At 36.3% G+C, this 23428-nt stretch overlaps 2 long non-coding RNA genes across 2 annotated transcripts; one reads left to right on the top strand and one right to left on the bottom strand.

Annotated features, from left to right (window-relative positions):
* Positions 1–401: 401 nt before the first annotated feature.
* Positions 402–1558, bottom strand: LOC136856467 (uncharacterized). The gene is made up of 3 exons (XR_010858348.1): positions 1443–1558; positions 1214–1292; positions 402–665 (listed from the first exon to the last, which is right to left on the bottom strand). It is a non-coding gene; the product is annotated as an uncharacterized lncRNA (long non-coding RNA).
* On the top strand, positions 1245–5228 carry LOC136856466 (uncharacterized). Its single transcript, XR_010858347.1, has 5 exons — positions 1245–1294; positions 1452–1630; positions 3447–3674; positions 4237–4308; positions 4892–5228. It is a non-coding gene; the product is annotated as an uncharacterized lncRNA (long non-coding RNA).
* The last annotated feature ends 18200 nt before the right edge of the window (positions 5229–23428 follow it).

The following is a 23428-nucleotide window of genomic DNA, read 5'->3' as shown; positions in this document are numbered from 1 at the left end:
GTTTAAAATATAGCCGACTACAATCCTTTTAAATTTTGACCAAAGTATGTATCGATTTTTTTTTTTTTTTACCAAACATTCAAATGCTGTCTTTAGTTTAAAATATCGCTGGCTACAATCATTTAAATTTTTTAGATTAATTTCTTGTCCATTCCCAACTTTAATTTACAATATCCACAATTAGTTTATAACTCCGTTCACACCTTTAAGTAACCTCTAGACCACCCCCTTTAATCGTAACACTTAGATATTACTATACTCACACCTTTTTATAACCTCTGGACCACTCCTTTAAATGAGTATTTAGGAGGGCAATTTAATATAATCTGATTTGATCTAATTTTAATTAAGATACCACCAAACCTTATCACCAAACCTTATATAACAAAGTAAAAAGAAAATAAGCGTTCAAGATTTTATTTTCATACCCAGCATTGCACAAAAAAAAAAAAATGTCTTGAAATCTCTTAAAATATAAAATTCAGCTCCAGGCTTTCGAAATATGGGTTCTGTTATTGAAGGGAAGGCCCGGGCTTCTTCCTGGATTTGGAAATGTGATTGTTTCAGGATGAAAAGTAGTCTTATAGGAACCAGGGCTTAAGACGACTTCAGGACTTTAAGGACTTTTTCCTCCAAAATCAAGCCTTTTTCCTCCAAAATCAAGCCTGCAATGAAAAAATTAAGCTGCTGAAAAGTGTTCCGTGCAAAGTAAAATACGCTATAATGGGTTATTAGTTTTTTTTAACTATCTGCTTGACTGTTCTTAATATAACTTTTGAACTATTAGCTCTTTCAAATCCGTGCTTTAAACATTTATAAAAGTTAAAGTCATGATATGCAACTAAAGCATCAAGACTTTAAATTTAAAATCCTAAGTATTTCAAAATAATAAAAATTAAGTACTAAATAATTCAAAGATCTTAAATTTTATTTAATATTTCAAAGTTTCGTTAAAAAATACAAAATTTAAAGATCTTTAAGTTTTATTTAATAGTATTTCAAAATTTCGTTAAAATATTAAAAATTTAAGTCCTAAACGACATTTTCAATTTAAATGGGTTGCAAGCCCCCTCCCGGCATACGGCAAATTACACCGTATGCCAGAAAGGACATCCTCCCCCACCACCAGGGGCCCCGCCCCTGATGAGGGGGAGGATTAGCTTGCAAAATTGTTAAAAAATTAAAAGTAAAAAAAAAAAAAAGTGAAACGTACCATTTACTTTGGTATACATTACCAAATTCCACAGGCCCAGTTGCGAAGGTGCCAGCCGCGTCCAAAATCCTCTGGTAATCTGTAAGTAAAAATTAAAACACTTATTTGAATTCTTGATGTTTGTGAACTGAAAATCAGTGCCCTTTTGAATCAAATCACCGTATTACCATTCAAATATAAATGGACAATTTCTCCACAACACGAAAATCAATTTAAAACAATACTTTACCTTGAACAGAACACCAAGTCCATCAAACTACCCGACGAGGTAACCACGATAAGATAACAACCGCTAGTTCAATAGACACGTAGTAACCGAATTGGCCTCAGCTCTATTGGCGACGTAAAACGAGATTTATGATCCAAGGACTCTGGACACCTGACGCATTGATTTGCTTCCGTTTTCTACACTTCAAGGTAAGGTCTTCAGAATGATTGGAAACCCGTTTTCTGTGTTGAATATTTTTGTCTCGCGCGGAATTGGAAAGTGTCTCACTGATTCTGTCGCTACGGAAATGTTTGTATTATTATTATTATTATTATTATTATTATTATTATTATTATTATTATTATTATTATTATTATTATTGTGCTGTCGTTAAATAAAGTTTGTTTTAATCAAGTTGCCGTTATATATGTATATATATTATGTATGTATACTGTAGGCATATTTGTGTGTAATACACGCACACACACATACACTTACAAACATGTCGACAGTCTACGTCATAACTGCTACTATTATGAAACAGAAACCTACCACCACGAACCACTCTTTTCTGAAAGAGATGAATCTCTGGAGGAAGCAGACATCCACACCGGAGAACAGGTTACATATATATATATATATATATATATATATATATATATATATATATATATATATATATATATATATAGGTATGCATATCAAGTCAATAGAAATGTTTGCTGAAATTGCTCAAAAAAGTGATTCATGGCAACCCCCATTTCAATTATGTATGATACAAATAAGCTTTATTTGACTAAATCACAATAAAAAGAAGGCTTTATTAAGCAATAGCATGATAAAAAAAACAGGCTTTATTTAACGATAGCAAGATAAAAAAAACAGGATTTATTTAATAATAGCATGATAAAAAAACAGGCTTTATTCTAAAGTTAGCGTGATAAAAAAACATGCTTTATTTAACGGTACCATGATAAAAAATAGGCTTTATTTAATGATAGCACGATAAAAATATAGGCTTCATTTAATGACAGCATGATGAAAAACAGGCTTTATTTAACGATAGCGCCGTAAAAAGACAGACTTTATTTAACGCTAGCATGATAAAAAAAAAAATAGGCTTATGTAATGATAGCATAAAAAAACAGTCTTTTATGTAATAATAGCAAGATGAAAAATAGGCTTTATGTAATGATAGCATGATAAAACATAAGCTTTATTTAATGATAGCATGATAAAAATAGGCTTGATTTAACGGTAGCATGATACAAAATTTGCTTTATTTAAAGATAGCATGGTAAAAAATTGGCTTTATTTAAAATAGCATGGTAAAAAAATTGGCTTTATTTAAAATAGCATAGTAAAAAACAGGCTTTATTTAATGATAGCACGATAAAAAATACGCTTTATGTAATTACAGTATGGAAAAAATAGGCTTTATTTAAAGATAGCATGATAAAAATAGGATTTATTTAAAGATGGCATGATGAAAAAAATAAGCTTTATGTAATGATAGCATGATAAAAAAACAGGCTTTAACGCTAGCACGATAAAAACAGGCTTTGTTTAACGATAGCATGATAAAATGGCTTTATTTTACAATAGCATGATAAAAAAACGGGCTTTACTTTAACGCTAGCACGATAAAAAACAGGCTTTATTTAACGATAGCATTTAAAAAAACAGCCTTTATTTTAACGCTAGCACTAAAAAAATAGGCTTTATTTAACGACTTCACGATAAAAAAAACAGGCTTTATGCAATGATAGCATGATAAAAAAATATTTACCTCTAGCATAATGAAAAAAGGCTTTAATCAACGATAGAACGATAAAAAAACAATACTTCTTTACCAACAACGTAATAAAAAAAACAAGCTTTATTTACGATAGCACGATGAAAGTCAATTTTATTTTTTAAAAACTTTCACGAAAATATATCTGTAGCGGCAGAATCAGCGAATCGCCACAATTCTTTGCTGGACAAAGATTTAACTGTAGAGAAACGGTTTTCAATTATTGCCAGGTACTGCCTTCTGGTTCAGTTATTGTAAGGTACAAACGGGAAGCGAAGTCGCGCCTAAGGTTTCCAAGATCCTTGGCTTGACGATCTTAACGTTACCGAAACCAAAGTGTGAGTTCTGGGACGAATACGATTAGTACTAGTTCGGCTGTGATATCGGAGACGTTTAGTGTTGAGGTTAGATCACCGTTTAGATGGAGAATCGGCGTTCGATTGATAATGTCTATCAAGGTTAGTGATTTTTAATTCTTTGTTTAGGCTGCGACTAGTGGAGTTTGCTTTTGAGATACAATTGAGGAGGTGTACTGAATATAACTTTGGCAGTTTGTTGAAGTGGAGTTTTCTTGAGTTTGAGGTCCAAATTAATATAAGTGGTCGTTTATAGTTCTTAGGTTTAGGGGCAGTGAAATTTGCTTTGCTTTTAAAGATTCAAATTAAGCATAGTATTTTATTTAGGTGGAAGTTTCATTTCACTTGGATTTGAAATCTAAGGAAAGTGAACTACCTTGGGTATAAAGGGTCAGTGGAATGTACTTGTTTAGAGGGGTAGTGGAATAGAGGGCTAGTGGGATTTTTTGATGCAAGTAAAGTGAACTGTTTTTGTCAGTTTGTTAGAATATTTATAGGGATAATGGAATGTTAGTTCCAAATTAAGTTAACTGGACTAGTAAAGATTTTTAACTTTTTGTCAGGGGAAATGGAATTTTCAAAGTTCATTTAAATATCCAAATTTACTGAAGTGATTATTTACTATATTAAAATATCAATGTTTTAATGTTCCTTTTATTTTCAGATGCTGGGCGACTTTGCTGACGTGGCTTCACAATTGACTAATGGATCTTGGTATAGTATACCAAACTTAATGGTGAGTTTATATTTTACTTAAAATATTTTACTAAAACAATTTAGCAAGCTAATCCTTCCCCTAGCAGGGGTGAGGCCCCTGCTAGGGGGAGGATGTCTCTTCTGGCATACGGTAATTTTACCGTATGTCAGGAGGGGGCTTGCTTTTTTTTTTTTTTTTTTCTCTCCCAGTACTCTAAAGTTAGTTCACTTAACTGGCTCTTACGGCCAATTATTTTCATGGGTTTAAGTTTTGAGTAAAGAATTTGAAAACCTTAATTATTTTAGAGTAAAGAATTTAACATCTTAATAATTTTAATGTTCAATTGAACTTGACCAATTTAAGATGGATTAAGTTTGACTTTGGAATATTTAGTGCCACCAAGCTTATTTCAAATTTCTAATACTTTTGACTTTAAGAGTTAATGAATAGTTAATGAATAGATTTAATGAATATGAATAGTTAATGAATATTAATTTTAGTCATAATTTAATAAATTTAATGTTAAGAGTAACTAAGCATATGAAGTTGTGGTTAGACAGAATTAAGTAATGCTAATCTTACCCTTTACGAAACATACTTCTGTCGCAATTTTCCATTGCAGGGTTGGTTGTGGAACAGTTGTTGAATAGCACCAGTACTTACCTGGTGGGAAGGCTTATTCGGTTCACCCACCGAACGTGCATTCCACCCATTCCCAGAATCTGGAAAAACTGGAATACTTGGTTTATAAATCCCGGAATTCGGAAGCTACGAACTAAAACAGGTGAATGATTGCTAAGGTGTGCAGATGGTATGGTATTAAGGTAGTTTGAGCGCTGATGTTATGGTACTACGGACGTTGAGGTCCGCTGATGTTATGGTATTATGGAAATGGTGCTGTTATGGTGTTAATTTGCTTTTTTTTTAATGCCGGTAATGGAAATAAAATACTAAACGATTATTTGCTTTTTACCTTACACATTGCTAATGTGGGTTTTTGTGGTTTTGTGTATGTCCACAAATTAAAATGGAAGTCCTAAAACTAGCTACCCATTAGCCTATCTTAAGGAGGTTGTTATCCAAGAGGTAACTGAAAGCTGTCATATTCCTTGTGCGATATGCTAATCATGTATGGAATAAAAACTATAGCTAAGAATTTAAGTCTTTCAAGAATGACGGTTTAGAATGCCAAGATAAAATCTGAAATATAAATACTGTACAGTAAATATACATTCTGGTATATTCTAGGTTGACGGTAATAAAATTAAACTTGGGAACAAATCTTAACTATGATTCTGTATCTCAGTCGTGGCCTGGAATCTTAATGGTACTGTAAGATCCGAATCTTAAATTCCAGTGTAGTCTGCTTAAATAGGAAACTGGTTGAAGACTTAATTAAGGCAATACCTGAGTAAGTAGTAAAATATTAAAAGCAAACTGTTCATTACATAGAGCACTGTTCATTACACAGTATCTGGTTAAACGTTACAATTGGCTTTGGGTTCGATCTGTATGATTTTGAAAGCCATGATCACATTACTTGAACGTTTACGTAGTATTTTTAAGGCTACGAGGTATTTGAAGGTATAAATATCTGAAGGCGTGCTTCATGGAGTTTAATATAGAGTTGTATGGACAAAATGTTTCGTTCTAGTCAGTTACCTAGATCAGATTTGCAATCTCTGGTAGGGAAATTGGAATGGGGAATTATATCGAGAACCTTGCATGGAAGGTTTTCAGTGGAGAAAATTTGTTTAAAAACAGAGTTTAAAGTTGGTAGAGTTGTTAATTATATTTGCCGTGTTTACTTTTTTTTTGGTAAGCGTAATGACAATTTTCATTCGGAAATGAAGATTCATTGTAACGAAAGATTTCGCGGCTAATATTGGCTAGTTTTTATTTAGATATTATGATTTACCATTTTATGATTTACTCGAAAGTACAGGGGTAAATTCCAGACGCAATGGGTTTATGAAAACTGTGACGTAGTGTTAACTGTCGAAGCCCTCGCCTATACAGCTTATAGTACTAAAAAACGAAAATTTGAAAACTATTCCAGCTATAGCTTTTCACAAACTCGTTATTTAAAACCATGTCAATATCCTGCTCGCGGAAAGGGTTGACATGACCAAATATTTAAAAAAAATAACATATAGGACTAGCTCGTTCAACTGTCATGGCGGTGGTTTATGTTGGTAGTCCACTGTCTTCGGAAAAGTTGATATCATCCTATATTACGCTTCAAACGAAGGAATATTATACTTAGAATGAAGGAGGGATTAAAAAATAGAAGTGTGGAGATAACACGATGTGGTAAATGAGCTTTGGGGGGCAGTTAAGACACGGGGATAGGAACAGAGGAGACGTTGAGCATCACAAAGCGTGTGTGTTGTTCACTGTTTAGCTTTGTTACCAATTTGCGTAGACGTATAAACCGTTTGGTGCAGATATTTAATTTTTGTAATAGGTGGTTCATTCTTGAGCCATCTGTAAGATATTGAATGTAAATTGGGACCGAATAAAACAAAGCGTGAGTTATGCTTAGCCTAGGTGGGCCCAGTTGACTGTGGCAGAGTTGTGGTAACCTTGTATGTATGCTTGTATGTATGTTATATATACTGTATATATATATACATATATACATATATATACATATATGTTGTATTGCCCCTTATTTTTTTTATAACGGTTTAATATTACGTTGTCTTGGGGGGAAGAGTCTTCAGCCAAGGTAATAAATTCTTGAGGTACAGAAATCGTCTGTTAGCCTGAAACAGTTATGGCGGTTACGAAGAAAGAAAAAAAAAAACGTTTTCCTCGTCTTGATCTTCAGTTGTTATTGTACGTGATGAATTATTTTCTTCAAACAAATCCTTTTGTGATGGTTCAGACTAACGCTACGAATTATATATTCAGCCAATTAGACCATGTTTGAGCTGATACTATCAAATGGTACTAACGAATCACATTATAGGAGGTTTCTGAGTTTCAGTTTTTGGTCAGAGGTGTGATAATAGATTACTCAGGGCTTTAGGCTTCAGTGTATGATGGAAATAAACAAATGACCCCGAATGAAGAGTAAAAGATGAAGCCCACAGTCATTTTTGCCTTCGGGGTAGGCCTAATGACGAACCCTCTACCATTTCAAGTCAAAAAAGACTAGAGAGGAGGAAGAGGCAACAGTTATCCACTACATCGATATGCCACCAGGGATCTACAGCAACATCCTAACATACTACAGCATCCTACATTACCTACAACACCAATTAAAGAGAGAAATTTAGACCGAGAAGAAAGTGGACGAAGTGACCGCCACTCCCGGTGGCACACGGGATCATGGCGGCCCCCCCCAAAAAAAGACTAGTACTATATTACACGACGACTGCAAGGACGACGGCGCTTAGTCGGAAATCACGGGTCTCCCGAAAGATAAAATCAGTGTAATCAGAGGGTTGATGAGTGATATAATCAGACGACCAACAAACTGCACCAGGGGATACGACCGGCAGAAGACAGTGGGACCTCTATTCGCCAGGGTTGAAACTTGGAAAGAGAGGAAAACGAGAGGAGGAGGAGGAGGTTGAGGGTCAGGGGAGGAGGAGGAGGAGGAGGAGGAGGAGGAGGAGGAGGTAGGAGCATGATGAGGAGGAAGAGGTAGGAGGAGGAGAGATGAAAGGGGAAGATAATAAGCAGTTAAGTATGAGGGGGGAGGTGCCACCATCGGAGACTTTCCATACACAACGTCTATGGTACTTAACGTCAAGCAGAATTATTAAGGACGCCAAAAGTGGGTGAAGTCAATCACGTTTTTTGGGGGCGAAGGGGTTGGGGTGAGGGGGTTTAGGGCCTCAGAAGGGGAGAGGGTGGGAGAAGGGGTGAGTCGACAGCAGCAATCAATTTAAAACCTCCTTTCAAATATGGGTCCTTTTTTGAAGTCAACATGGCGCCCAATGAAAGACAAACAAGGTTTGAATCTTTCAAGATGAGACTAGATTTATTTTATACTTTTTATTTATCCTTCTTTGAATCTCCCCGAGGTATGTGACGCAAGAGGAAGTAGGCTATCACTGCTCTTGTTCATTGTTTTGGGTTGTAATATTCCCCACCGGCACTTAATAGACCCCAAAAACAGGATGGACTTGGAAACGAGATACCTAAAGAGAGAGAGAGAGAGAGAGAGAGAGAGAGAGAGAGAGAGAGAGACCCCAAAACAGGATGGACTTGGAAACGAGATACACCTAAAAGAGAGAGAGAGAGACAGAGAGAGTGAAAGTGAGAGAGAGAGGATGGACTAGGAAATGAGGTACACAGGGAGAGAGAGAGAGAGAGAGAGAGAGAGAGAGAGAGAGAGAGAGAGATAAAAGACCCTAGATGCAGAGTGGACTTGGAAATGAGATACACCTAGAGAGAGAGAGAGAGAGAGAGAGAGAGAGAGAGAGAGAGAGAGAGAGAGAGAGAGAGAACTTTCACTTCCCTGGTATCTAGACATCTGATTAGCTTGACAATTCAAATCTGCCTAGACTATAGGCTATATATCAGATTGGGACCATGGACTTAATAGACAATAGCAGTCAGTATCTTAGACTATTTATCCCATTTTTTAACAAAAGAAAGTACTTAATTTTCATGACAGATAACACCTACCATTTCTAGACCTGTAATTTGGGAAAAAACATTATTTACTGTATTTAATGACATGTAACCATAATGACCTTTTAGCGTTGGGTGAACTGCTGTACTCTTCTTCAACAGAATGTTACCCGTAAAGGATTAGTGTTATCAGTGCACCTCACGCTGTGCACTGTAGGCATTACTTAAGGTTATTTACAGCGTCCCTTCCTTGAGCCGCAACCCATTCTATATTCCTTTTACTGTACCTTCGTTCATAGTCTGTCTTCAGTCTTCCTTTCCACCCTCTCCTAACAATGGTTTCATAGTGAATCTGCGAGGTTTTCCTCCTGTTACACCTTTCAAACCTTTTACTGTCAATTTCCCTCCCAGCGCTGAATGACCTCATAGGTCCCAGTGCTTTGCTATGAGCCTAAATTTAATATTCCATTTCAAAGGAATGTTCGTGATTTGGTCAGGTAACATAATTAGGCCTAGTGCACCTAAGCCTAAAATATAGTTATTTCGGGTTGCGTTTGTTAACTTTCAAGCTTACCGACTGTGAGATTGTCCTTTATATTTTCTGTTAATTTTCGTTAATCTTCACGGGATAGTGTGCCAAATTTTAATTCAGATTTCTTGAAGAATTCCCCACCCTCCCTCCCATGCGGTATTTAACCCAAACAGATGGAGTCTGGAATGTAGGCCTATGTAGGTTTGTCAACATTTTGGGCTGATGATTTAGCGATTTTCCCTTGTCTCTTGATGGGGCTATTGGCGTAAGTCCAATAAACTGGATGTCAGTTAGAAAAAATGAAATATAAAGATATACATATATTTATGCAAATATGTATCATACATATGTCCATGTACAAATACACTGTAACAACGTACAATAAGATTGATAAGCTATTATTTATAACAGGGCAAAGCAATGCATTTAGTCAGAACGATTGAAGAACACAAGTCGCTTGGAGCCGACATACAGCAAAACTATCAGACAGAATCAGTAGGACTAAGGAATGTTTTACTTATCGTATACGTTAATCAGTCAACAAGAATATCATTAGAGATGTAATTCAGTATTAAGATAACGATAAAAAAAAGTGAATGCCATCAATTTTTGAGTCTTGATAAATATATCTACGTACCAGCATGAGAAAGACATACATTTCACGATTATTTAATGCTTTTATTAGCCTAGGCCTAACGGGAACTTGAAAAATATGAGAAAACGTAAAAAAATTTAAATATTTGGTGAACTGACTCCCAAAGGAACTCACAGAGAAAGGAAGAGTATCCTTCAAAGATATCCTGAACTCCACAGGATGACTCAGAGAAACGGTGGCTTGTCGGGTGTTCCGAGGTAACAGGCAGATCACTGAACTGGTTGAGGGAATGTTGTCTATAGGGTCAGCAAAGCCACCATATGGCGGAAACGGGTATTTAGCTCAGGGGGCAAGATTGGGTGCCTTGTTTCTGAAGGACAGCCTCTGATTCGATCCTGCCGAGGAGGAAAAAAGGAATTTGAAGGATCCTAAAATACGAGGGAAGTATTTTCCTAATAAACTGGATAAAGGTATATAGGAAAACTTTATATATATATATATATATATATATATATATATATATATATATATATATATATATATATATATATATATATATATATATATATATATATATATATATATATATATATATATATATATATATATATATATATGTAACCGCTCAGCTTTCGACGAGCTATAGATAATTATCATATAGTCCAAAAGTACTGAGTTCCCGTTTTATTTTTTCATATAATCAACAAAAACTAGCATGAAATATTTAGTGACTTCTTTAAACACCAGACTAATTGCGTGACTCAGAAGAAATGTCGAAATAGGATTAAAATTCGAAATAGAGGTTCAGTCACGAGGTGATATCAGCATTAAAGTTAAAAAATGTCAGTGTAGAAAATAAAAGCATTTTGCAGGATAGAGAGAGAGAGAGAGAGAGAGAGAGAGAGAGAGAGAGAGAGAGAGAGGAGAGGTTCAGTCACGGGGTAATACCAGCATTAAAGTTAAAAATGTCACTGAAGAAAATAAAAGCATTTTGCATGAGAGAGAGAGAGAGAGAGAGAGAGAGAGAGAGAGAGAGAGAGAGAGAGAGAGAGAGAGAGAGAGAGTTACAGGTAAATATGACAAATAACTAGATATAAGGGAATAGAATATAAAACATATATTTATTCAGCTTCCATGCAATACAATTCTTCATAATTCAAGTCACAATATTCACTAACTGTGTAACTAAAGGATCCAGTTATGACCAATTTTAACAAAATACTTTTTTTTCTTCTTTTCAGCATTCGGGAGTCTGAGATCAGCGCTAAATGCGTAAGCTGACGAGATACTGCAGCCTGGGTATTGCAATACCCACTCAAGATACCAAGACTGATCATTCATGCCCCAAGATACCAAGACTGGTCATTCATACCCCAATGAAGTTCGGTGAAATCACGGTATGGTACTCACCAGGTAAGCTCCATTTTTTTTTATTTAAATAACCTTTTATTAAAGACAAATGTCATACGGTGTTAAATAAGGTTATAAGTGGGGTGGTGTGGACCTCTGGTTTCACCAGTCAACTGTGACGTTCTTGATTCAATGATTTTTTTTTAATTCGAAAATTGTTACAATCTTTTACTGAAGAATAAAATTTGCATTATGTGTTGTGGTGATAATATCTATACAGTTATATATGGACAGTATGTGTAATGTATATACAGGTATATATGTATGTATTTGTATATATATATATATATATATATATATATATATATATATATATATATATATATATATATATATATATATAATATATATATATATATATATATATATATATATATATATACATACATACATACATACATGGAACTCAATAGTTAAAAATTTACTTAGAAAGACATTTTTTGGCTTAAGATTTTTTCAAGCGGGCTAAGATTTTCTTCTGGAGAGATCAATTAACTTTGACAGCAACACGCGTTGTGTCATATTTTCTCATTTATTTTCACATTCTTGGATTCTTGGTTACCATGGTTACCAGTTCTTGTGAGAGAAACATTCCTTTCATATAATTATTATTATTATTATTATTATTCAGAAGATGAAACCTATTCATATGGAACAAGCCCACCACAGGGGCCACTGACTTGAAATTCTTTAAGCTTCCAAAGAATATTATGGTGTTCATTAGGAAGAAGTAAGAGGAAGTAAAAGGAAATATACAGAAAGGAGAGATCTCACTTATTAAAAAAGAAAAAAATATATAAATTGATAAACTAACAAGTTCAGTATCTCAAGTGATTTCTTGGTAATCGTCACAACTGCATTTCTTCATAACTGTCACGAGTGTATTAATAAACAATCGTCGGGAACGCATTTCTTAATAATCAAAAGCGCATCTCTTCATGATCTTAAGTGTATTTCTTAATAACTGCATTTCTTGATAATCGTCACAACAGCATTTCTTAACCATCAAAAGAGTATTACTAAACATTCGTCAGAAGTGCATTACTAAACAATCGTCAAAAATGCATTTCTTAATAATAAAAGGTGCAGCGCTTTATATCTGTTGGAAATGTTCTCTCACATCTTTTTCTTGGTTGAATTAACTGGAATTAAAATTCGCGACGACGCTAACTTAATTAACTTCCATGATTTTGCGCGTTTGCTTGCGCGAACTTTTCATGATTTTTAAAATTGATTTTAGGATCTACGTAAGTAAAACCCCGAAAGATAGATCGATTTTCGGTGGCCGTCATTATACGCTGTACAGAAAACTCGATTGCGCCGAAGACACTTCGGCGCATTATCTACTTATTTTTACTTGTATCAAATGAAAAGACATCACTAAAAAAAACATTCTAATAAACCAAACTTGAATTTCGTGACAGTCGTTACGTAATGGGGTGTGGGGGGGCGGTCAGAGAAGGGGGGCGAGTGGCCTTTGACCAAGACTACTGACGTCACAGGACGAATTTTCCAGGAAAAGACGAAGGATATTCCGTCGTTTCTTCTTTTCCTCTCTCGCTAGAAGGATCTCCAAAGGACCTATTATAGGAGTCCGTTAAGTGACGAGGTAATTTCAGTATTAAAATTAACAAGTAAAAATGCGCCGAAGTGTCTTCGGCGCAATCGAGTTTTCTGTACGGCGTATAATCAAGGCCACCGAAAATAGATCCATCTTTCGGTGGTCTCGGTATAATGCTGTATGACCCGCGGCCCATGAAACTTTAACCATGGCCCGGTGGTGGCCTGTCCTATATCGTTGCCAGAATCACGATCATGGCTAACTTTAACCTTAAATAAAATAAAAACTGCTGAGGCTAGAGGGCTGCAATTTGGTATGCTTAATGATTGGAGGGTGGATGATCAGCACACCAATTTGCAGCCCTCTAGCCTCAGTAGTTTTTAAGATCTGAGGGCGGACAGAATAAAGTGTGGACGGACAGACAAAGACGGCGCAATAGGTTTCTTTTACAGAAAACTAAAAATGTCACTGAAGAGAATAAAACCATTTTGCCGGAGAGAGAGAGAGAGAGAGAGAGAGAGAGAGAGACGAACCATGCACAGTCAAAAATAATGATTTTTATCAATACATCTTTTTAATTTTATCAATGTTAATATAAGTATTTTGGTTATTATATATATATATATATATATATATATATATATATATATATATATATATATATATATGATTATATATATACATAAATTTAAAAGAGTTTAAAGCATATAACAACTTAAAAAAAAATTTTAATTCAACCTTGAAAGTGTGACTCGATCCAAGGTGGAACTGTTGACGAAATGGCATGTATTAAAGTCTCCCTCCCTTCTCCCTCCCTTCTCCCTTCCTTCTCCCTTCCTTCTCCCTTCTCCCTCCCTTCCTCCCTCCCTCCCTTCTCCCTTCGTACGTACGTACGTTCGTTGGACCCACGTCTAATTGAATTAATGACCCTGAGGCCAAATTGCGAAATTAGTGACGAGGAGACGTCATCCCAATTAGCGACAGGGGCGCATGCGCGCTTCTGATGCCACCTCTTACTTACTTTTTTTTATTTTATTTTAATTTTTTTTTTGGGGAAGTAGTAAGTAATAGTCCGTAAGGCTCTAGTTCATTTTTTGGGGGGAAGGGGGGATTACGGGTACGTGGGTAGGAATTTTTTTTATTTATGTATTTATTTATTTATTGGAATTGATGCTTGGTGATGACATGGAAAATGCTTTTGATAAATAAAAATTAATTGAAAATAAATTGTAAAGACTTGTGCTGAATATATATGTATATATGTATGTATGAATATATATTTATATATATGTATATATATTATATATATATATATATTCATATGTATACACATGTATATTTATGTATATATAAATATACATACATATATATAATATTTATAAATATACATGATAAATTTATCATAACTGAAGAAGCTCAATTTTGAACTTACCAATAACTCTCCAAAAACAATTTATTGAAACGAAGGATTGCCGCCAAATATGATCTCGCATTTAGCAGACTCGTCTGAATACCTAGAACTAAATTGTCTTTTCTCCATTTTTATTCAAAAATTTTTATTTTATTTTTAGATTTGTATTTATCTTTTTCTCTATTTTTATTCTTCTTTATTCCTGTCATACCATCTCCTCCTTCGTGATATGAACTGAGCTGAGAGGTTTAAAAGCCTATAGCTATTTCTGAGTTGGACATTTTAAATGCCTAAAAAGGCATAATAAACATTTGCAGCAAAGAGAGAGAGAGAGAGAGAGAGAGAGAGAGAGAGAGAGAGAGAGAGAGAGAGAGAGACCTAAGGGGCATTGATAGCTACAAGGAGAGAGAGAGAGAGAGAGAGAGAGAGAGAGAGAGAGAGAGAGAGAGAGAGAGAGAGAGAGGAGAATAACATAATTACTATAATTTTCTAATTAATTCCCGGAAGCTGGTGAGTCACGTGACTTCCTTTCTTTACAGCTTCTCCTCATTTACAGAAAAGAGAACTTTCTAAGAAGCACTAAACCGCTTAGTGGCCTCGTTGTTTTCAACAAATAGGCTACATCGAGCTGAAACGTTGTTATATACATTAATTCTCATTTCTGTTCGACTCTGCTTATTTATTTATTTTCTCGTTTTTCTTTTTTTATTTTATTTGGATGAGGGAATTTCCTGAAGCGATTTAATAATTTTATATATATATATATATATATATATATATAATATTATATACATATGTATGTGCGTGCGTGCGTGAGTGCGCATGTACACGCCTGCGCATTCACTACGCACGCGTAATTCAAGGCACGTTGATTGCTATTAGAGAAGACACGTCCGCAGTCGCACTAATTAAACTAAACGCAGGTTGTACAAAATGTAAGTCGCTGACGTTTTAAACTAAAACCTGCTGGTTGACGGATCTTGCCCCTGTCCGTTTTAATCGAATTTCGGCAGCAGCTGGATTTTACAAAAAAAAAAAAAAAAAAAAAAAATCCATTTCAATTTCATATCTAGAGCCGGAGTTAAAAGGAGAAAAGAAAATATCCATTTCTGTTTTATTTCTGGAGCCGGATTTTGAAGAGAAGTTTTTTTTAATAAACTTTAATAAATAAACAAAATGATGAGAATCGAGTAGTTGTTCATTTAGAATCATTTCTGTCATTTTTTAATTTTTATTTTATTTGTTTATTTTTTGCATTATTCCTGGATCCTTTGTCCCTGTCTTTTCTGTTTAAAGAAACTGTAACCCCGCCCCCCTTCTCATTTTGTATATAAAGCTCTGTCAACTGCCTCTGTATTCAGTGTCAACTTGAGAATGTAGGATAAACTACGAAAGTGCTTGTTCAAAGTCCCGGTTGTCACTCACCTTCTTACGTGGATTTCATGATATTCTCAAGCACACATTCATTCGTGCTACATTGTGTGTATATATATATATATATATATATATATATATATATATATATATATATATATATATATATATATATATTATATACGAGTAATTAAAAGTCATTTGTTGATATAGGTACAGTCCAGTTATACCTACCGTTAATTTTCCTTATCTCTAGATTCTCCGTTCAAAATTATCCTCTATGGAGGAAATACGAACGAGATTTTTTTTTACTATATTACAAAAGCGGCGACGTCGTAACTTTCAAACTGTTAACAGAGACTGCACAGTACCCCGCACGGCAAATGAACTGTAAAAAAGTATATTAAGAGTGTTTACAAAAACGCTGTAGGACGAATGGTCGACGAGCCTTAGAAGTAAAAGTATTTTTTTATTTTTTTATTTTTAAGGACCCAGAAAGACTCGCGCCATTAAAACGGAAGAGAAAATAATCATGGGTTGTAATTCCTCTGTCCCTGGGGAGGGGAGGGGATGTTGGTATATGGGGGGGGAGGAGGAGGGGGGGGGGGATGGGGATCATTACCTTGGCCCCTTTTTCTCAACTTTCTATTTCTCTGACACCCAAAAAATCCCTCTGCCCTTTCTCCATAATCTATGTATTCTACGTGAATGGGTGACCCCTTTCATCCTCCATCCTACAACCCCCCCCCAATCCTCTTCTTTCCACGACCTCTCTCTCTCTCTCTCTCTCTCTCTCTCTCTCTCTCTCTCATTCTTCTTACATCCGGTCTCGTTTTAATTAGTCCAAAGGATTAGGATGGGTAGGGATACGCCTCTTGGCCTTCAGGATTCCCAGTTGTTAATAAATTGTCCTTTCTCTCTCTCTCTCTCTCTCTCTCTCTCTCTCTCTCTCTTGGAGGGAAAGAGGAAAAGACATTTCCAGCGGGAGAAGAAATTGAGGAATACCGATGTCCACAGAATGGTGGTGAAACGTACCCACGTTAGAATTAGGTAGCCTCTTGTCTTCAGGGACAGAAAAGGTACCTGTAAAATGGACGTGAATGTCTTTATATTTTTACGTTTTCGCTAATCTACCAAATGTCGTCAATCTTCCCGATCAAAATACATCGCTTTTTCCTCCTAACTCTTTCCAGAGTAGACCTATACATGGCGGTTAGATTTGAACCTCTTATTTTCATTGGCAAAGTAGTTAAAGAGACAGTATCCATTAAATAAGTAAAAAATGCGCCGAAGTTTCTTCGGCGCAATCGAGTTTTCTATACAGCCGCTACAGCGTATAATCAAGGCCACCGAAAATAGATCTATCTTTCGGTGGTCTCGGTATAATGCTTATGAGCCGCGGTCCATGAGACTTTAACCACGGCCCGGTGGTGGCCTATCGTTTATCATTGCCAGAAGCACGATTATGGCTAACTTTAGCCTTAAATAAAATAAAAACATTTTAATCTGAAAATTACGTGTATAATCCACGTACCCATTTTGTAAACCTTTCTCAGAGACAGACAAGGACCCAACTAAATGCCGAATTAAAGATGAAACCTCCTGAACTTCTGCATTTAAGTTTTTTGACCAAATTAGACAGAATGACTTGTCACAAAGATAATAAAAATGATAACTATGGCTTCAGCCGCCAAAACCGGAGGAGAGTCTTGCTTCTTCTTTTCTTCTTCTTCTTCTTCTTCTTCTTCTTCTTCTTCTTCTTCTTCTTCTTCTTCTTCTTCTTCTTGTCTGATAATAATCATGACATGATACTTTGCCTGCGAACCTGTTACCGGTCAGAGACGGACACAAGAAGAGAGAGAGAGAGAGAGAGAGAGAGAGAGAGAGAGAGAGAGAGAGAGAGAGAGAGAGAGAGAGAGTTTAATTATCAAGGGGACGTTGTGAATTCAAATTCGGCTAACTTGCAGACTTGTGAATTCCGCTGGACCCTTTGAACAACAAGCACTCTTTGTTTACAACCCCTGATCCTTCTTGCTCCTGATGGACTTTTGTTCCCCTCCTTGGCTAGTGTGCCCCTTGTACCAGGGCTCTAACGTTTGCTGCGAGTTTCTGTGATATTGGGTATTTAACAAAGCAGGGAGGAGGGGAGTCATTTCCTGCTCTAAAGCCTGCTGTTTGACCTGGGCTAAAGCCCTGTATTTGACCTGGGCTAAAGCCCTGCTATTTGACCTGGGCTAAAGCCCTGCTGTTTGACCTGGGCTAAAGCCCTGCTATTTGACCTGGGTTAAAGCCCTACTATTTGACCTGAGCTGAAGCCCTGCTGTATGACCTGGGTTAAAGCCCTGCTGTTTGACCTGGGCTAAAAAACCCTGCCGTTTGACCTGGGCTGGTTCCCTGAATCGGCCTGAAAATCCTGAAAATTTTGCATTGAAGATGAAAGATGGTCAGTTGTTCAGGAGATGCTTTCAGGTAACCTTTGACCCTTCTTGAAGTATAACATAAATTAAATGTTAGTGAGATCTGAAGAAGCCCTCTTATTTTTTATTTATAGGTGCATTATTGTCATACCTTTAGTGTTAATGCCATGTTTTGTGAAACATTAATTTCATATTTTTTTAAAGCTCAGGTTATAGAAATTTGTATTTTTTTATGTCAAATGATAATGATATGTCTGTTTCTCATTACCAGATTATAAGACAGTCGAACATACACACAAAACACACACACATATATTATATAAACATTAAAATTGCTTCCACAGTGAAATAGAGGCACAATCATTCAACGATTTCAAGAATCCATATAGTGACCTCCACCTCAACAAAACATCAAACCATCAGAAACAGATTTTCTGTCGACCCCACCCCGGCGCATGCGCGTCCCTGTGATGTGGGTAGACCGCTTAAAAAAAAAAAAAAATCCCGTGGGGAGTGAGAACTCTTTTTCTTCTTCTTCTTCTTCTTCTTCTTTAGGAAACTTGACAAGTGTTACGAACTCTGGCTTTGAACAACAGAGTGTCTGTCGAGAAAGGAGCGCGTTTTAAGCCCTGATAAGGAAGTTGCGGTGATGGAAGGAAGGAGAAATGACTCTGCTAATTTGTAGAAGTCGAGTCCGTTTTAGAAACAATTACGTTTTCTCGTTTCCAATGGCCTTCTCAGGGGAAATGTTTGTTCAGGTTCTTTTTTTTTGGGGGGTTCTCGGGTTCTTCTTGGGGTTCTTTAGGTCCTTTTGTGGCTATTCGGGTTCTTTTTGGAGAGCTTTACACCCTTTTGGGATTCTTTGGGTCCTTTTAGGGTTGTTCAAGAACTTTTTTGGGTTCTTCATGACCTTTCTGGGGTTCTTCATGTTGGGGGTTCTCCAGGTCCTTTTTTGGGTTCTTTAGGTCGTTAGGGGTTCCTTAGGTCCTTTTGGGTTGCTTTAGGCTCTTTTTGGGGCTCTCCAGGTTCTTTTTTGGGTTCTTCTGTGGTATTTCGCATTCTTTTTGGGGTTCTTCAGAGCCTCTTTGGGGTTCTTCAGGTCCTTTTTGGGTTTCTTCAGGTCCTTTTTGGGTTTCTTCAGGTCCTGTTTTTGGATCCTCCAGGTCCTTTTTTGGGGTTCTTCAGGTCTTTTTTAGGGTTATTTAGGTCTTTTTTTAGGGTTATTTAGGTCTTTTTAGGGTTATTTAGGTCTTTTTTTAGGGTTATTTAGGTCTTTTTTAGGGTTATTTAGGTCTTTTTTAGGGTTATTTAGGTCTGTGTTGGTGTTCCTTATGTCTGTTGGGGTTATTCAGATCCCTTATTTTGGGGGGTTCTTTAGGTACTTTTTCGGGTTTCATTTGTGTTAAAATGAAAAAATACAATGCTCTATATGAGAGAGAGAGAGAGAGAGAGAGAGAGAGAGAGAGAGAGAGAGAGAGAGAGAGAGAGAGAGAGAGAGAGAGAGCGTTATAAAATATTAATCAAAAATTAAATTTTGGTGTTGTAACTTCTAAAATTTAAAATAAATTAGTTTGCTGGCCTCGATGGAGAAAGAGGATTTGTAAAGAGACAAGCAAACAATGCGAGTGGCTTCTTCATACTTCGAGAGATATCAAGAGGCATCTTCTGAAGACGGAAAGTAAGTGTGGTAATCTTGTATGTCTTGAATTTAGATGGCGGGCCGTCGCTTTGACTGGCATCCGTATATATGTATATGTATATGTATATGTATATGTATATGTATATGTATATGTATATATATATATATGTATATATATATATATATATATATATATATATATATATATATATATATATACATATCATAATTACTCTCCATCTTCAGAAGATTCCTCTTAATATCTCTCGAAGGAAGAAGCAGCCACTTGCGTTGTTTGCTTACCTCTTTATAAATCCTCTCTCTCCATCGAGGCTAGCAAGCCAATTTATCTGATATTATAGAAATTGAAATATCAAAATTAAGTTTTTGATTAATTTTTTAATCATTTTACCTGTACGCCATAAATTTATTTCAGAATTTACGAATGAAATTTGATAAATTCGTTGCAGTTCAGTAATCAGAAGGAAAACCAGTATTTCTTTAGAAATGTACCACATCTTTTACAAGTCGATTCATAGCCTGACAGACTATAAATTTGTCTACAGACAGAAGATTACAAATCGATTCACAGTCCGACAGACGATAGACTAGCCTAAAGGCAGAAGATTACAAGTCGATTGACAGTCCAATAGACGATAAAATTTGCCTACAGACGGAAGATTACAAATCGATTCACAATCCGACAGACGACAAATTTTTCTACAGACAGAAAACTGCAAATCTATTTGCAGTCCGATAAACGATAAAATTACCCACAGACATAAAATTATAAGTTGATTCACAGTCCGATATTTGATCAGTCTACAGACTGAAGATTACAAGTCACTTCACAGCACAGTAGACGACAGAATTGTTCATATACAAAGGATTGCCAGTCGATTCACATTCGGCTAGACTAAATTTCTTTGTAGACAAAATATAGACGACAACTGCCTTCAGACAGAAGAAGATTACAAATCGATTCACACTCCGACAGACGATAAATTTGCCCACAGACAGAAGATTACATCCGATCCACAGTCCGCTTAATCGTTTCCTAGTCATCTCCTCCAGGCCAACATTCGCATAAACTGTGTAGCATTCTCCACTTGAGGCTTCTTAGTATCTCGGAGAATATCTCCTCCACCTTGAGGACCCTTATCAAGGGCGGCTGCTGTGCTTTCCGAAGTGATAGCTCTTTGGTATAGAGCCCTTTTTCAGAGGCGGGGTTCTGATAGAGTTAAACAATATAGTCTTAGCTGTTTTCTTTCTAATGGCTATTGATTGGACGAATTGATAAAATTTAAGGTGCGAAGAAAGGCAAAAGATTTTTATGGATCATTTCGATACCCAAGAAATTTGCTTTCGTCAGAGAAAGTAAATGATAGATTTGAAGAAGAGTCTTCTAATGGGTCCTGACATTTCAATTAATAAAAATTGTTAAACATTTCAGTTTTCATTAAAATATTCACCTTTTTAATGCTTACAAATTGATAAACATTTTAGTTTTTTATCGAATGATTCTCATTTTCAGTCTTTTCTTTTACCTTTATCAGTTTTGATTGTTGTTTTATCAACCACAAAGGCAAATGAGGACCAACCTGATACCCTTTTGGTGCCCAGGGCCGAAAAAAGCAAGGAAAAGGAGAAGGGAGGGGTGGGGGAAGGAGGAAGGGGGGGGAGCTTAACCTCAAAAAAGGTGAAAGGCAAATTGCTTCTTGCATGAGGAGAAGTTACACAAACCAGGGAAAACAGAAGTAGGGAGACATTTCCAAATTTCCCACTATTTCTCGATCATTCATTTTCTTCTCTTCATTATCGTTAATTCTCTTTATATTGTTATTGTAAGGGGAATGGTGGGTGGGGGTGGGGATTGTGGGTGGGGTGAAGGTAGGGAGATTGTGGGTGGGGTGGGGATTGTGGGTGAGGAGGGGCAGGTGAGGTAATTGTGGGGATGGGGAAATTGTGGGGGGTATGGGTTAGGGTGGGGTGGGGATTGTGGGTGAGGTGGGGGGATTGTGGGCAACAGGTTGTCCTTCTATGGAAAATATGAGAAGCTCTTTATTAGTATAAGGGTTCTTTCATAGGTCACAAGGTCATGTCGTATGTCGCAAGGTCATGTCGTAGGTCATAAAGTCATGTCGTAGGTCACAAGGTCATGTTGTAGGTCGCAAGGTCATGTCGTAGGTTGTAAAGTCATGTCGTAGTCCACAAGGTCATGTCGTAGGTCTCAAGGTCATGTCGTAGGTCACAAGGTCATGTTGTAGGTAGCAAGGTCATGTTGTGGGTCGCAAGGTCATGTTGTATGTCACAAGGTTATGTCATAGGTCGTAAAGCCATGTCATAGGTCGCAAGGTCATGTCGTAGGTTGCAAGGTCATGTCACAGGTCCAAGGTCATGTCGTAGGTCGCAAGGTCATGTCTTGGGTCACAAGGTCATATCATAGATCGAAGGTCATGTCGTAGGTTGCAAGGTCATGTAGTAAGTTTCTAGGTCATGTCATAGGTCACGAGGTCATGTCGTAGGTTGCAAGGTCAATTGAATTTTTCTCACGGTACCCCACCGTTAAATTTAACCAGGTAGACTTTTAACACATATCCTAACTAACCTTTAAACTTCTAAACTAAAATAATGTTAATCCTACTCTTATTTAACCTTTACCCTTCTAAGCTAAAATAAGGAAACTAGTTCAATCACAGTGACCTGAAAAAATAATGACCCAATTTTCCAGTATCATTGTAGTGGACTTTTCAAGCATCATTTTGCAATAATTAATTAATATGGATAAAATAAGTAATGATTAAAAAGATGACTAGAAAATTTAAAATAATCAGCAAATGAGGCTTACAAATATTGTATAATTTAAGATAATTTTCTTAAAATACAGGGATTTTAGGCAAGATGTCAGCTCTTCTGGATTATTATATTATTATTATTATTATTATTATTATTATTATTATTATTATTATTATTATTATTATTATTATTAAAGCTACCTTGATCTGTTCTCCTTTTAGAAACCCCCTGAAATATAGATTCTATGATATAGGCCTAAGGCAGCTCTCGCAAACGAAACTCATCTTCGACTTATTATTATTATTATTATTATTATTATTATTATTATTATTATTAATTAAATTATTATTATTATTCAGCTCTCTCTCTCTCTCTCTCTCTCTCTCTCTCTCTCTCTCTCTCTCTCTCTCTCTCTCTCACCCGAATCCGAAGCCACGGTGTGGAGACATCTGCGAAGTCTCTCCCCGTAGGCTGACCAGACGCGAAAGGGTTATGTTCTCTGTATATATAATTGGCTCTCGGGAGAATACGCCCGGCTTCTGACGGGCGGTCGAGTTCAAGCTGCTTCCGTAAAGATGTCTGTTTCTAGACTTATGTTTTATTTCTGCCCTCTCTCTCTCTCTCTCTCTCTCTCTCTCTCTCTCTCTCTCTCTCTCTCTCTCACCTCCCGAAACACGCTCTTAGCGTAAGTGATTGTTTTCCAGGACAGCAATTCAAAGGGAGGTTCTTCTACAGGCTGGTTTCATCTCTCTCTCTCTCTCTCTCTCTCTCTCTCTCTCTCTCTCTCGTCCTGAAACTGCGTGAGCGATCGTTTTCCAGAAGTATATGTATATA

Source organism: Macrobrachium rosenbergii, chromosome 36 (genome assembly GCF_040412425.1).
Source record: "Macrobrachium rosenbergii isolate ZJJX-2024 chromosome 36, ASM4041242v1, whole genome shotgun sequence".
Classification (NCBI taxonomy): domain Eukaryota; kingdom Metazoa; phylum Arthropoda; class Malacostraca; order Decapoda; family Palaemonidae; genus Macrobrachium; species Macrobrachium rosenbergii.
The sequence above is the reverse complement of the archived record's forward strand: the minus strand, read 5'-3'. Positions and strand labels throughout refer to the sequence as shown.